The sequence below is a fragment of the Aedes aegypti genome, chromosome 1 (assembly GCF_002204515.2).
Source record: "Aedes aegypti strain LVP_AGWG chromosome 1, AaegL5.0 Primary Assembly, whole genome shotgun sequence".
In the NCBI taxonomy this organism is placed as follows: Eukaryota; Metazoa; Arthropoda; class Insecta; order Diptera; family Culicidae; genus Aedes; species Aedes aegypti.
This window is the reverse complement of record NC_035107.1, coordinates 31,795,450-31,810,891: the sequence shown is the minus strand read 5'-3', so window position 1 is coordinate 31,810,891 and position 15,442 is coordinate 31,795,450.

The following is a 15,442-nucleotide window of genomic DNA, read 5'->3' as shown; positions in this document are numbered from 1 at the left end:
TTTCCGCATTAAGGACATTGAGAACTCATTGAGGTTACACATATTTTTGACTGGCATTGAAATGAAGTCATCAAAATAAAGACTTTATTTTTTTTTAGTATAAAGCAATTTTGAGTTACAGTTATGTAAAATTGTTACAATAATAAAAAAAATGGTAGAAGAACAAAATATGATATCGAACTTAGGATAATAATAAATTGATACCAAACAAAGATAACATCAGGTCCGTCCCACTCGGGCTCAGATTGGGTACCACTTCTAGTACTGCATTTGGTCCCTCGGTAGTGCAAAAGGTACCCAAGTTTGACAGATCGCAGTACACTTTTCGCGGCATTCTAGATTACCTTATGAGCCATAAAATTTTGGGCAACTGCAAGGGACATCGAGGTCTTTAATGTGTCTTTGATAACATCTTACCGCTGAAAACAAGATATGTTTTCAACACGCTTTCTTCATGATGTTGAACTTTGCTCGAGTAATCTAAACAGCACGCAAGAAACTATGATAGAAATTTGTACATTTTTTCTGTTCCAAGAAAATAAAATACCGACAATATCCAAAGCTGTGATTATTTATTGTGGAATATTATGAACGATTCTATAGATATGGATATCAGATAAGTTAATTCAAAAAGTAACGCGAAAAGTCCAGTAAACTTCTACAAAAATACAAACAAAATTTTGCACAAAATTAAATTACTTTTCTTCAATTTTCTTAAATTAAAAGTTCGAATAATCAGGTCAGATAATATATCTTAGTAGCAACAACGGGGATATATTATATTATATGATAGTTTTACTAGTGTTGAAACTAGGATTTTTTATATAAACATCCAAACTTTGAATTCTAACCAAAATGACTGAAAGTATTCCTGCACTCTATTTCAATCATAAGATTTTAAGACAGATATGGAAAATGGAATTTCAAGTTCGGTTTCGATTGCAATTGTACGCATACGGTTTCATAAGTTATATGTTCGATTTTTTTTAATGTTCAATTTTTGTCCACGCCGATGTACGCCGCCGCCGCCGCCGCCGAAAATAGTCAACGGCGTGACGCCGATGACGCCGCCGCCGCCGGTACAAAAATGCTCTGACGCCGCCGCCGACCAAAAATATTTCGGCGCACAGGTCTACTTGCAGAAATTTTCCACAGCGACTCCCGTTTGAACTGACATTTCTTTTTAACTGCGTACAACGATCAGAAAAAAACGCTTCCTTGATCGATTCTTTGGAGGAATTTCCCATGCATCAAGATAGACCAAGCAATTACTTTTCCGCAGCGAATGAGGTTTAAATTCAAAATAGGTAATTGCATCAAAACTTAATAGGCACAAGTCTCGCAAGAGATGAGAATAGTGTTATATTGTCTCCGCTCTGTGCACTAGCAGAAAGTTCAAAGTAATATTGTTGGCGTACTATTAATTCAATTCAATGCTCTTGAAGATGGGAATAGGGGCGCAAGTCGACTATTGTGACGGTCATCTTTGGGTTCCGGGATTTTTCACCATTAATTAATTGATCAAAATCAACAAGAACAATAATTCTGGGGAATGGTACTTTCTGGCGGATGCTACATTCTAGTGAATAGTTTGCTGGCGAATGGTTTTCTGCCAAATATCGCACAATCCAAGATTGAGGTACCAGAAAAATAATAAACAAGCAGACGTAATTTCGTGTTTTAAACTGGTTTAAATCAATAAAATCGGGTTCAATAACCTTTGATATTAGGCATAGCTATTTACGGAGAGAAAATCTGGATCAAACATTAACCACTACACATCTACTTAGGTATATATCGAGATGAGTAGGATATAGAGATGTGAAGAGTGGAAATTACATACTTTTCCACTCTTCACATCTCTATATCCTACTCATCTCGATATGTAGATGACGGGACTGAAGAAATCATCGACTTCGGGAGAGATATCGAGATGTGGAGAGTCGACATTTGGGGCCTTCCTTAGCCGAGTGGTTAGAGTCCGCGGCTACAAAACATAGCCATGCTGAAGGTGTCTGAGTTCGATTCCCGGTCGGTCCAGAATCTTTTCGAAATGGAAATTTCCTTGACTTCCCTGGGAATAGAGTACCTGCCACACGATATACGAATGCGAAAATGGCAACATTGGCAAAGAAAGCTCTCAGTTAATAACTGTGGAAGTGCTCATAAGAATACTAAGCTTAGAAGCAGGCTCTGTCCCAGTGGGGACGTAACGCCAAGTAGAATAAGAAGAAGAAGAGTCGACATTTCCGTTCAGCAGCATACTTCTATCAAATAAAAATGCTTTTCTTGACAATTTCTGAAAAGATATGTCCCATATACATGAAATGTGTGCATCGCGACGTCAGATAGATCAAATGTTTGGGAACCGCTGATATAGGGATAGAGTTTCCAGCGCAATTTCCCTGTACATCGGAATAGCAACATCAAAAGCAGCGCTTACAAGAGCGAGCTGAGGAAACCAATTTCACACGTGGAGCTCTCTCTCTCTCGCTCTCTGGTCGCTCTCTGTTTGTGTCGAAAATTGAAATTAATAGATCTGCGTCTGGAAATTCGCATATCGAAATCATTTTTACGACCGCCGATTGATGTGATGTGAAGGTAAATCATTGATTTAGTTTATTTAACAAGCTGGAAATGTTCACCCTTGATCAGTCATGGACATCTAAGCAACCATGGGAAATTCGAAAAATTTGTTTCGAGATTTCCCACTGTTGGAGAGGCCTGCTTTGATCGCTCTCCTCTGAATACAAAACAGACTGTAAGCGATGATGATAACAAAACAAAACATCTTTCCAGCGTTTTCGCCGTGGGACGCATGCGTTCTCCTCAACTGGTGTGACCGTTCTGTTTGGGCCATTGACTGAAGATTTCCACTTGGTTGATTTCAAACAAAAACATCGAAATATGTCAATGGGATGCAGATATTGTATCACCTTGGGAGTTGTTTCACTATTGAATTTTTTGGATCATTCAGGAACGCATGGTTCTTTACATCGGAATTTTCTCCTGTTGCCGAATGGAAACGCATGGTTGTTTGTTTATAGAGTCATTCTTTGCATTTCAATCCACAGCTAATCCATAGACCGGAATTTGATTTGATGCGATGAATAAATTTTGCTTTGGTATTACAGTCATACTGCATAACTCGATATTGAAGAGACCATCGGGTTACAGAACACAAATCTAGTGCAAATGCGATCCAAGGGACCATCGAGTTAGCCATGAAAATCAACTTTTACTGTGGAATATCGAGTAAGGGAGAGTGGACTGTATACAGGTGTACCACCTTACGTATCTTGTGGCAAGCAGCACAAAGCTATTTATTATCTGAGAAGTCGAAAGCTACTCAAGCCGAAAAGATCTCCGACTGGCGGTGTTGAGATATTTTCAATGGTTACAATAATGACTAGTTTTTTTTTCAGCCATAGATAGACCAAAACGTTCATCTAGTATAGCACTGGAACTGTAATCTCATGAACTTTTAAAATCACTTTCCAAATCAACTTATGAACGAGTTCACTCTTTTTGGCGGTTCAGCGATGCCGTGTTATTTATGTGACCATGGAAACTAGTGGATTTGGCATCGCTCTAGCGTCAAAATAGTGAACACATGTATTCGTCCATTGTTCTACTTCTTGATATCGAAATACCAATGCAAAGTATCAAATTTAGAGAATTGACTGTAATTTGTAACACAACAAGGTACATTAAGCTTATTATTTTTTATATGACGTTTGGCAATCTCATGGCATTCATGCCTGTCGATGCATTCCATTGCATGACCCACTTTGATCCGAAGGCAAATCATAATTTTTAAAAATGTCATAGCATGCCATGCAGTAAATTGCATGCCTCAAGCGGCAATCACTTCCAATCAGCTGGTGCGGCCATAAACTGATCCCTAATTTCCCATCGAACGTCATTGTCGTTCATTCAATACGAATTAATATTGGATAGGTCCTCGTCCGCCGTTGCATAACTCCCGCGAGAACGGACGTTTTTCTTTCCGCAATAGAAAGACAACGGTCATCGTTGGAAAATAGTTCTGGTCGTTTAATAGGATTATCATCCACCACGTTGGCATAATTCTGTTCTATCGGAAGCATGCACGCCATTCGAATTTCTATGAATAAACAATCCCTTATCAAGGTTTTTGTCATCGACTTCGATGACAACGGTTCAGAACACCATGTGTCTCGTTTACACGCTAATATGAAAGTACCCATTAATGGGTAAAATGGTACCCATTGCGAAGAAAAGTGGTTTAAATCATAAAAAGAGTAGAGTCGGTTTACTCATAAAAGAGTATTCGCTTTGAACTTCAAATAATGGGTATTTATCACTCTTGGACTCTAGAATGAAAATGTGTGCTAAAACCCCATTTTTTCATTAGCGATGCGGCAGATTGAGGTTAAGGAATTAAAAATGCTCAATAAAATACAAAAAAAAAATAATAAACAAATTAAAGATTCTTCACAACGTATTGCTTTTATTAATCACAATAATATTTCATCCAAGTAAGTTTCCTTATTGAGTTTGTCCACACGGACTTTTCAAGCTGCTACCTACATCGTTCCGGAAATCGAATGTCGAATGGAATCAAGAAATCTCCGCAGAACACACCAATCATCGCTGGAATCGTTGTAGATAAATATTTTAGCGGTCGTTTGAAATCTGAAAGGAGGAAACTGATTCTTATAAAAATAAATTAACTAAAAAAAAGTATAAATATATTACTTACGTGTCGAAGAAATGTAATTTTCACTTTATTTTTTTCTACTAACTCCGAGCGGCAAGAAACTAAGATTGAAAAATGGCGTTGTTGCTTTGAAAACTGACATGTGTACTATATACCCATTATTGTTATCAGTAGGGATACTTCACAATGAGGTTAAAGTACCCTTTTTTATGTCATTGAAAAATACCCTTTTTCTGACAACTTCATACTGGCTTTCATAGCCTGGGTACTAAAAACCCATTTAATGGGTACTTTCATCTTAGCGTGTACACAAGTCTGTTTTTATGTAAATTCAATTTACGAAACTTCTTTGTTGCAGTTCGTAAATTAAGTTATGACAATTCAATGAAAAATGTAGATAAGTTTCACAGGTACAATTGTTTAGTAGTTTGGCTTCGTGAAATATAGCTTATCAAATCTACGACAACAGAAGTTCTGAATTAACGCCCGGAAAGATTGGCCATAAGATAAACAAAATCTACCAGTATAACAACTGATTGTTTGATGAGTACACGTCCAGTAGACTAATGATATGAATCCAGATCAGCCCTGTCGTCTTGCTTAGTCGCGCTTAGTCGACGACAAAGAAGCTTTTCTCATATTTTTTTTTAGAATTTTTCACCCGAAGACATAAAAAAATGTGCGAAATCAACAACAATCTAACGCCCCATAAAATATCAATCGAAATTTCCAACCTATACCTAACAACGCCCTGTTTAAATTACTAATTTAATTACTACAGTAGTAATTTAAACCTATTTGCATAGAATTTCATATATAACAAGGGCATATTACCGCCCTGTAGAAAATCAATCGAAATTTACGAGCTGTTTCAACGCCCTAGAGTAATTTCACCACGTCGAATGAATACTCCAGGCTTTATCAACGCCCTAGAGTAATTTGACCTTATTCCACATAGATCAAAATCGAAAACTCCAAGTAATTTGTCCCATATAAATCCGTAGCATCCTAACGCCCTATATGACATCAATTAAAAATTCAAGCTTAATCAACGTCTTGGAGTAACTTGACCTCACCTTATGTAGACCAAGTGCATCTTTACGCCCCACATCACTTGAATGTTCCAAGCATTATCAACGCCCTGGAGTAATTTGGACTCATGCCATGTAAATCAGTTGCATCTTAACGCCCTGAGGGACAAACAAGATGTATAAATGCCCTTGACTAATTTGACCTTGTCTTACGTAGATCTGGTGCACCTCAATGCCCTGCATCGATTGAAAACTTCAATCTGCATTGACGCCCTAGAGTAATTTGAACTTGTCTCATATAGATCAGCTGCATCTTACGACCCTGTAGGACATCATTTAAAAATTTCAAGCTGCATAAACGCCCTGGATTAATTTGACTTCAAGTGCATCTTGACACCCTGTATGACATCAATAGAAACTCCAAACTCTACCAACGCCGGAGGGTAATTTGATCTAATCCCATATCGATCAAATACATCTCAATGCCCTGTAGGACAGCAATTGAAAACTCAAACTTTACCAGCGCCCTGGAGTAATTTGACCTCATTTTTCGTAGACCAATTGCATCTCTACGCCCTGTAGGACATCAATCGAATATTCCAAGATTTAATAACGCCCTGGAGTGATTTGACCTTGTTCCATGTAAATAAGTCGCATTTTAACGCCCTGTGGGACAAATGTCAAGATGTATAAACGCCCTCCACTAATTTGACATTGTCTTACGTAGATCAGGTACACCTCAATGCCCTGTATCGATTGAAAATTCCAATCTGTATTGATGTCCTGGAGTAATTTGACCTTGTCTCACGTAGATCTTAGATAAGGTGCATGTTAGGACAAAAATTGAAAATTCCATGCTGTATCATCGTCCTGGAGTAATTTGGACTTGTGTCATGTAAATCAACTTTCGATATCTATTTTCCTTGTCTTTTGACCTTGTTTTTACCTTGTTGTCCTACGTAGATCAGTTGCAACTTAATGCTCTGTTTCCATTGAAAATTCCGAGCTGTATCAACGCCCTGGAGTAATTCGATCTCATTCTATGTAGATCAGGTATATCTCAACACCCTGTGGGACATACATTAAAAATTCCTAGCTCTAGCAACGCCCTGGAGTAATTTGGCCTTCTTTCACGTAGTTCAGAAACATCTTTGTATAACATCAATCGATCAAGCTATATCAACGGTCTGAAGTAATTTGACTTCTTCTTCTTCTTCTTTTCTGGCGTTACGTCCCCACTGGGACAGAGCCTGCTTCTCAGCTTAGTGTTCTTATGAGCACTTCCACAGTTATTAACTGAGAGCTTACTATGCCAATGACCATTTTTGCATGCGTATATCGTGCGGCAGGTACGAAGATACTCTATGCCCTGGGAAGTCGAGAAAATTTCTAACCCGAAAAGATCCTCGACCGGTGGGATTCGAACCCACGACCCTTAGCTTGGTCTTGCTGAATAGCTGCGCGTTTACCGCTACGGCTATCTGGGCCCCAATTTGACTAAATGCTATATTAATCTTTGCGAGATCTGGAGCATATTTACGCTCTATTGAAAATCAATTGAAATTTCTTAGCAGTATCAACGCCCTGGAGTAATTTGACTGGAGTAACTAACTTATCCTATGAAGATCAGGTACATCTCAGCGCCCTGTATGACATTAATTGGAAATTCCAAGCTCTATCAATACCCTGCACTAATTTAACCATAGTCCACATTAATAAGTTGATATTCTAGATTCTGCTTTTGGAAGTAAGCTTCATATATTACTTTACGTACAAACATAATCAAACATTTGAAACATCGAATATTAGGTATTAATTTATATATGTTTAACTTAAAAACTTTTCTTCGCATTCTAGTCAAGTCTACATTTTTTCTTGTCTGACACAAAACGACAAGACACAAAACGGTTTTTAGATTGGCACCAGATGATTCCTTTAACACTGAGTGATAGGATCTACATGACTGAATCCTGCTCGATCCATGGCTTTCCTGCGACCTTTGCCGCCATACCTGAACCACGGGATGAGCGTATTGGACAAAAGGCTTGCATCATCTGGTAGCATCTTGCTCGTCGGCCTGATGTAGCGATGGCCGGAATCTGCCCAATGTTGGGAATAACCACGATTGGTGGTACAACCACGGGATTCTGTGTCCCCCATACACCACACACACTGTCCCACCTCTATCTGGTGGGAATACCTGGGCAAATGCCCGATTTCAGTCTTTGGACTGTTGAGGATCCACTCATAATCCATGGCCTCCATTGAGCTCTCGCCGAGCGGTGTCACGAACACATGCGCAAATTTGCTGGTTGAAAATACTGCCATTTGATTTTGCTGGGAACAGCTGATCTTTGTTTATATTTTCCACCAGCAATTTTTAAGTAGTGGTGGTGACATGTACCGTGTATGTACACGAGCGCAGAAACCACTATTTGCTTCCAATGTATGCTACCAATAGTGTATGCCGCACACGCCATCTGGTTGTCAATTATGGAAGATATTTGGCTGGCTGCGTGGTTATCGGGTGACCAAACAAGAAGTAGAAACACACAACACAAACACTTTCCTGAATTATCAACATTCAAATGACACGAAAACTACACTAACCGCGACAAAACCTCTATGACCTGCTGAGGGAGTACTACGAACCGTTACATAGCATATACAGTAGGTATTGTTAAGATGGATTCAATTGATGCTAGGACAAAATTACATTTACTTTTTACATCAGCAAATTTTTCAACTAAATAATGTTGAAGCCCATGTACTTGATCTATTCGTTCCATATTTCAATAGAAATGGAACACAGAATAAATACGTGCAAATGTATATTAGTTTTCGTTCGTTAGGAATGTTTATTAAAATATTTGTGATATTTGTAGTTTTGATATATCAAAATGTTGCTAAGGGTTTTCGGATTTCTTTTTTTAATCTATATTGACTGAAAGTCGAAACCCAAGCAGCACAGTTTGTTTTAACTCAAGAACAAAATTATCTCATGAAACTAATCAGAGTTGTCAATTGTTGAAAATATGACTTACAATTGCATTGAATAGCAACGCAAAAAGCGCAAGAGGCGCAGTCTGTTTGCAACACATTTGAGTAATATCGTGCCAAGGGCTGAAAATCTCCCTAATAAAGATAAATAATAATAATAAGTAATATCGAAATTGCTAATTTGTTGCAAAATACTTAAAAGAAAAAAAAACGAAAACATAAATATGAACGAGAATCGGACTTCCGACCTCAAGATCATCACTCTTCTCTTCTACTTCCTACTCCACCAGCTCTTCGAACAATTGCTTCGCCAATGCACTATAAAAGCGACCACATGGCCCATTAATGAAAGCTTGTTGCTTATAACTTGACTGCACCCTTCGGAATACAAGTTCATTACCGGTGAAATTAGGCCACGCCTGAAATAATCTAAACTTTTCGCAAAAACTTCCGCGCAACACATGAGACACACCTTTTAAACAAACAAACTGTTGCTAGACCGTGTTTTCGTTGTAAGATGATACGTAAGGTGCAGCTCAACCATATTGCAACTGGATAGAAATAAACAAACTTCTAGCTGTCATACACGTAGTTTAGTGCAACTTTCTCTCAACTGGAATGAATCTTCTTGAGTTGTGGGTATGGAAACTAAAATTAAATGCAAGTTTCGGATGCTGTTAATGAAAGTAACTTGAAACATAACATTAAAACCGGCATTTTGGGAGAAGTTTCAAGAGTTTGTTTGAAAAGTTGCTGAAAACATCTTGATAAATTTGACTTCATTGCTATTTGCAAGGGACATTTACAGCAAATCTTGTCGTTTCAAAAATGTTGAACATCAAACAAGGAGTGAAATGCATATTCATTGGAACGAAAATGGAACTTTATGAGCCTTGATATTGAAATGCAACCGAACTAGAACCAGGTAAGTTACAGATACTTTAATTGATACGCGATCGAAACCATTTTAGAAAAGTATCTCTTCGGAAGATGTTTCGCGTGCTACTTGGGAAACCCATAGCTACATAACCTCCATCACGGTTGATCCCTATATATTAAAATATTTGTGATATTTCTTATCAGACAACATCATTAACGTCTGGGAATAGATGCGCCCTCTGGGCTATAGCAACGCCCCCCTCAAAAAGGGACGACTAAGAAGCTCAAATTTTACGACGACAGGGCTGATCCAGATGAATTGTTGGATTCAGCAGATGCTCTTTTTCATCCAATAACTTCTACGTGCGTAATAAGTTACATAGAGATGAAATATTTATGCAATACTAGTGGTCCCGGCAAACTTTGTCTTGCCATCAAGTAGGCTGTTGAAAAACGCCAAAAAACGTCCCGTACAAAATGGCAGTTCCGTTCACCTCCGTTTTACTCGACTTTCCCGTGCATTATCCTGTACTTTTTATATACACAAACACGTCGGAACCCTTGACGAACAAAATGGAGAAAGAATCATCCAAATCCGCTGACCCGTTCGTAAGCCATTTCGTGACATACAAACATCATTCCATATTTATTTATATAGATGTGCTCATAGCAGTTCAATGAAATTAATTTCATGAACCCTGGATAGAATTCAACGAAAAACAAATATTTAGTATACAACTGGTTTCTACACTTCTACATAGCTTCTTCTTCTAAGCATTACGTCCTCTTTGGGACAAAGCCTGCTTCTCAGCTTAGTGTTCAATGAGCACTTAAACATTTATTAACTTAGAGCTTTCTTTACCAATGTTGCCATTTTCGCATTCGTATATCGTGTGGTGGCAGGCACGATAATACTTTATGCCCAGGGAAGTCAAGGAAATTTCCATTTCGAAAAAATCCTGGACCGACCGAAAATCGAATCCAGACACCTTCAGTATGGCTTTGCTAAACTATGTATCCCAAGTAACATTAGTAGCTGAATAACAGCTTATTCAGCTAAAATTATGGGCCCTATTTTAAAAGTCGAGTCGATCAAAAACGACTCGACTGGAGTCACTGTCGACCAAAAACTTCGCTCGACTTGGCTCTGTCACTCGAGTTTATCGACAGTTGTCACTCTATGAGACTAGATTACTATGGGAGTCGACGGGTGACATCTGAAATATGCATGCTTACTTTGATCGACAATGACTTCAGACGAGTCACGTGAATTTGCTCGAATTACAAAATAGACCCCTATGTATAAACAGCTCCTTTTCAGCTGAATATTGCCTAAGTACTTATGCGAAGAATTAAGAGTATATGCCATAATTCAAACTAATCAATATACAACAAGATCATCCTCGGCAACCGGGAAAACCGACGAGGTAAAGTCCTGACCTTCTGAACGTATAAGGGGCCATTTTGAGTTTTGTTCATCACCTCTAGTATTTGGTTCCGGAATTCAAATTTATATGTTTTAAGCTAAGTATGCTTTTCAACAGAAAAGTAAACGCCTATCTCAATGCGTGGGAAATTTCTTGCAAGAAATTTTGTGTTAAATGTGTATTTGGCTAACGGGATTCTCACAAAACTTTTACTATTTTCATAAGGATACGGAGCCACTTAACAGATCTGTCCACTGAAATAATCGATATTGTCTATCACTACTTTCAATCGTGCTTCTCACCGCATGTCAGGAATTTCTCTACATTCTCATTTTAGGTCTGGTCGATCATTCAATTAATTTAGGGGTCTATTTTGTAATTCGAGCGAATTCACGTGACTCGTTTGAGGTCATTGTCGATCAAAGTAAGCATGCATATTACAGATGTCACCCGTCGACTCCCATAGTAATCCAGTCATACAGAGTGACAACTGTCGATAAACTCGAGTGACAGAGCCAAGTCGAGCGAAATTTTTGGTCGACAGTGGCTTCAGTCGAGTCGTTTTTGATCGACTCGACTTATAAAATAGGGCCCTTAAGCAACCCTTCATCTATTTGCTATTAATCGTCAAATGTCATGATCTGACATTTGCACTAGTAACACAACTAGATCGACAAACTCTACAGCGGATTTGCCGGGGCTTCTCTACCCCCACGGCAAACAACAGGCTCTACTTCTGATCTGACATTTTCACAAAACAAAACAACAAGATCATCAACAACAAAAACTATCTTTTTTGCTGCGGACATTGCCGGGACGGGACTTCTTTTTCCCGCGGCAAACAACACGCTTTAATCTTCTGATCTGACATTTGCACATATCATCATGCTGAAACTCAATTTTAGTAAAAGTTCCACTTTTTTACTTCGGAAGATGAATGGTCCCTTCCTTAGCCGAGTGGTTAAGGTGAAACAGTTTGGAATCAACTTCTAAGATTGCACTGAAACTTCAAAGGCACAAATCTCGGGAAGAAAGCATCCATCAGCAGTGAACTTTTTATTTTGGCTTTGTGCACTAGCAGAAAGCTTAAAATAAGAAGATCAGGCATGTTTGCCAATTATTTTTCCAGTTTTGTGCCTTTGAAAACGTGAGTAGGAGCACAAGTCGGCCATTGTGACGGCCATCTTTGGATTCCGAGATGTTTCACCTTAAAGTCCGCGGCTATAAAGCAAAGCCATTCTGTCTGGGTTCGATTCCCGGTCGGTCCAGCATCTTTTCATAATGGAAATTTCCTTGACTTCCCTGGACATAGAGTACAATCGTACCTGCCACACGATATACGAATGCGTAAATGGCAACTTGGCAAAGAAAGCTCTCAGTTAATAACTGTGAAAGGCGCATAAGAACACTGAGCTGAAAAGCAGGCTCTGTCCCAGTGAGGGCGTTAATGCCACTAGAAATAAGAAGAATTTTTGAATGCTTAATTCCTTTAAGAACCCTGGAATGCAACTAATGAGAATCCTAGGTAGTTTTAGATGAATCTATCTCATAATACTAATTAAAATTCTCACAGAATTCTCATCACATCAGATTGCTCTCTAGATTCTTATCGATTCCCTCGCAGGACTCTCATCTTATTTTTTTTTATAATTTTGTCAGAAATTTCATCAGAACCTTCTCAGGGTCCTCATCGAAATTCTCTCAGAATTCCTATCGAAATTTTCCAAGGATTCTTATCAAAATCTTCCAAAAGTTCTCTCCAAAATCTTCTCATGATTCTCATCAGAATCCGCCCGGATTCTCATCAGATTCATTCTAGGATTCTCAGCAATACCTCTTCAGAATTTCCATCGGAATCCTTTCAAGATTCTAAGACTCTTACCAGAGTCCTTCTAGAATTCTTACCATAATCGTACTAGGATTCTTATCAAACTTTTTCCAGAATTCTCATCAGAATTTTTGTATTCTGATCAGAACCCTCTCAGAATTATCATCAGAATCCTTCCTGGATTTTCATAATTATCCTATCAGGATTCTCATCAAATATTCCCACATTTATCATCCGAAATTCTCCAGAATCCTCGTCAGAAACATTGCAGAGATCTAATCAGAAAGCTTCGGCTCTGTTATGCCCTACGGCGCCTGAGCCTGCCAAATAAACGAGATAAGTAAAAAAAATCTTATCAGAAACTATGATTTTCTTTCAGTATTCTTAATTAACGAGCTTCTTCCAGGATTCTTATTAAAATATTGCCAGGATGCATATCAGAAACCTTCCAGTGTTTATTTTTTTCCTGAAAAAAAAAGCAGAATATCCAGAAACTTTCCGGAGAACTCATCAGAAACCTTCCAATAATCTCATCAGGACCCTTCTAGGATTCCTTTTCAGAATCCTTCTGAGATTCTTATCAGCTTTCTTCCTGGATTCTCATTAGAATCCTTCCAATCATTATAAGAATCCCTCTTGGATACTCACAACAACCTAGACAACCAGAAGTCGCATCAAAGTTCACGTAATAACTCGTTCACTCATACAAATTACATCAAACCCGCAAAACACGGTGGATAAAATCGTCAGATTGATGAGTTTCCTCGCATAAAATGCCTTTTTTCTGTGTTCATTTATACTTTTTGTTTCGTCCCGTATACTCGTACAAAGTAAGTCGCATCAATTCGTAGCAGCTGTCAAATCAACATTTGTTATCAAACATTTAGTCGCATGAGATCACAGGTTAGTTCGGTAGAAAATTTATTCACTCGCATTGTATGCTATTATTCATCACATAATATATGCACATATATCGCCTCCACTTTTGTACGTAGAAGGCCTTTTCGCGACATCTTATAAGTGAAATGTTGCACATACAAAGCCTCCAAGTGATTTCGTTATACATACATTTTGGTTGTCTGGGAACCCTTCCTGTACAGAGTGATTACTACTTCCTGTTAGTAAAATAAATGATCATAGATAAAAAAATACTTGAATGAATTTTAATTTCCAAGGCAAATTCAGTTTTGGACAACTTTATAATGTGTCTTGACTATCTAAACTTTAGATTTAGATTCTAAAGGTAACATATTTATTTGTTTTACCTTAAGTTCTAGCTACATGCATTGTTTGAAAAATATTACAGTTAACACGCACGTTATCCAAAATCATATATTTTAATCGAACGTAGCATATTTTTCCACCAAAAAAAAACCATAATTAGTGTCTGGCTATTCCCTAGTTAGTCTAAAAGATTGTGGTAACATGCTGTTTCATTCTGGATTTATTTTTCCGCGTTTGGTGCAACATACATATCTGTGGAAAACGTACGTGCCAACATTAACACTTTCGGAACAACGTAATCCAAACGTGACCAAAACTTGAAGTAAACGTTAAATTTGATATCAAACATAAGCTTTTATCACAGTGAATGAACAAAATGATATAGTAAAACCAAAAATTACATAAAAAGAAAAAAAAGTTTCTTACTCAAGTACTCAGCCTTTCATTGCAATATGATAAAGCATTCCATCAAATCATCCCATCTTTTCACCACAATATGTAAGCATCAAACGAGCAAGTACATGCATAGGCGTATCCAAAGGGGGCAGGGGTGGTTCAGTGATCCCCCCTGGCCGACGAAAAAAAAAGAATTAACTGATTTGCATAAAGGTAATTAATGGTCTTCAGAAAGTTTATGTAAAATTGCTTCATACTTAAATTTTTGAATAATCCTTCGATTCCAACTAAGAATTAAGAATTTCTGCCGAAGATCTTACCGTACATCATTTGAAAATTTTATCAACATTCCTGTGTGGATCTTGCGAGAAATTTGCCAAAAACATGATGTGAAACTCAAAAGAAACGCTTTAGGAATAAATTGTAAAAATAACATTTTGTTTCATTTTTTTTTGCTTGTGATTCTTCTAAAAAAATTCTATGAGAACTCCTCCAATAATTCTTTTTGGATTTCTTGCAGAAATGCCATTTTGCTTCTGAATATAATGCAGAATTTACACCAAACCAGGAATTTCATTGAACACATCTCGAAGCATTTTCTTAGACAGCTCCAAGGATTTTTCCTCTAACTGGCCTTGAGTAATTTCAAAATATAATCCTAGAAATTTCTACAGAAATGTTGACTGGGCTTTTGCAAGTTTTTCGCTACATATTTTTTCCAAGCATTCTTGCTCGGATTATTCTAGGAATTATCCCAGATATCGCAAAAAAAGAAGATATAATTGTTCCAGCAAAAAATTCTCTAGGATTCCATCAGGGATTTTCACAAGAATTTAATCTAATTTTTTTCTTTAGTTATTTTAGATATATTTTACAGGAAAGTTCATAAAAAAATTCAGAGATTTCCGAAATAAATAAATTCCCAAGAGTTTCAAGTTCGAAAAATTTAACTAGT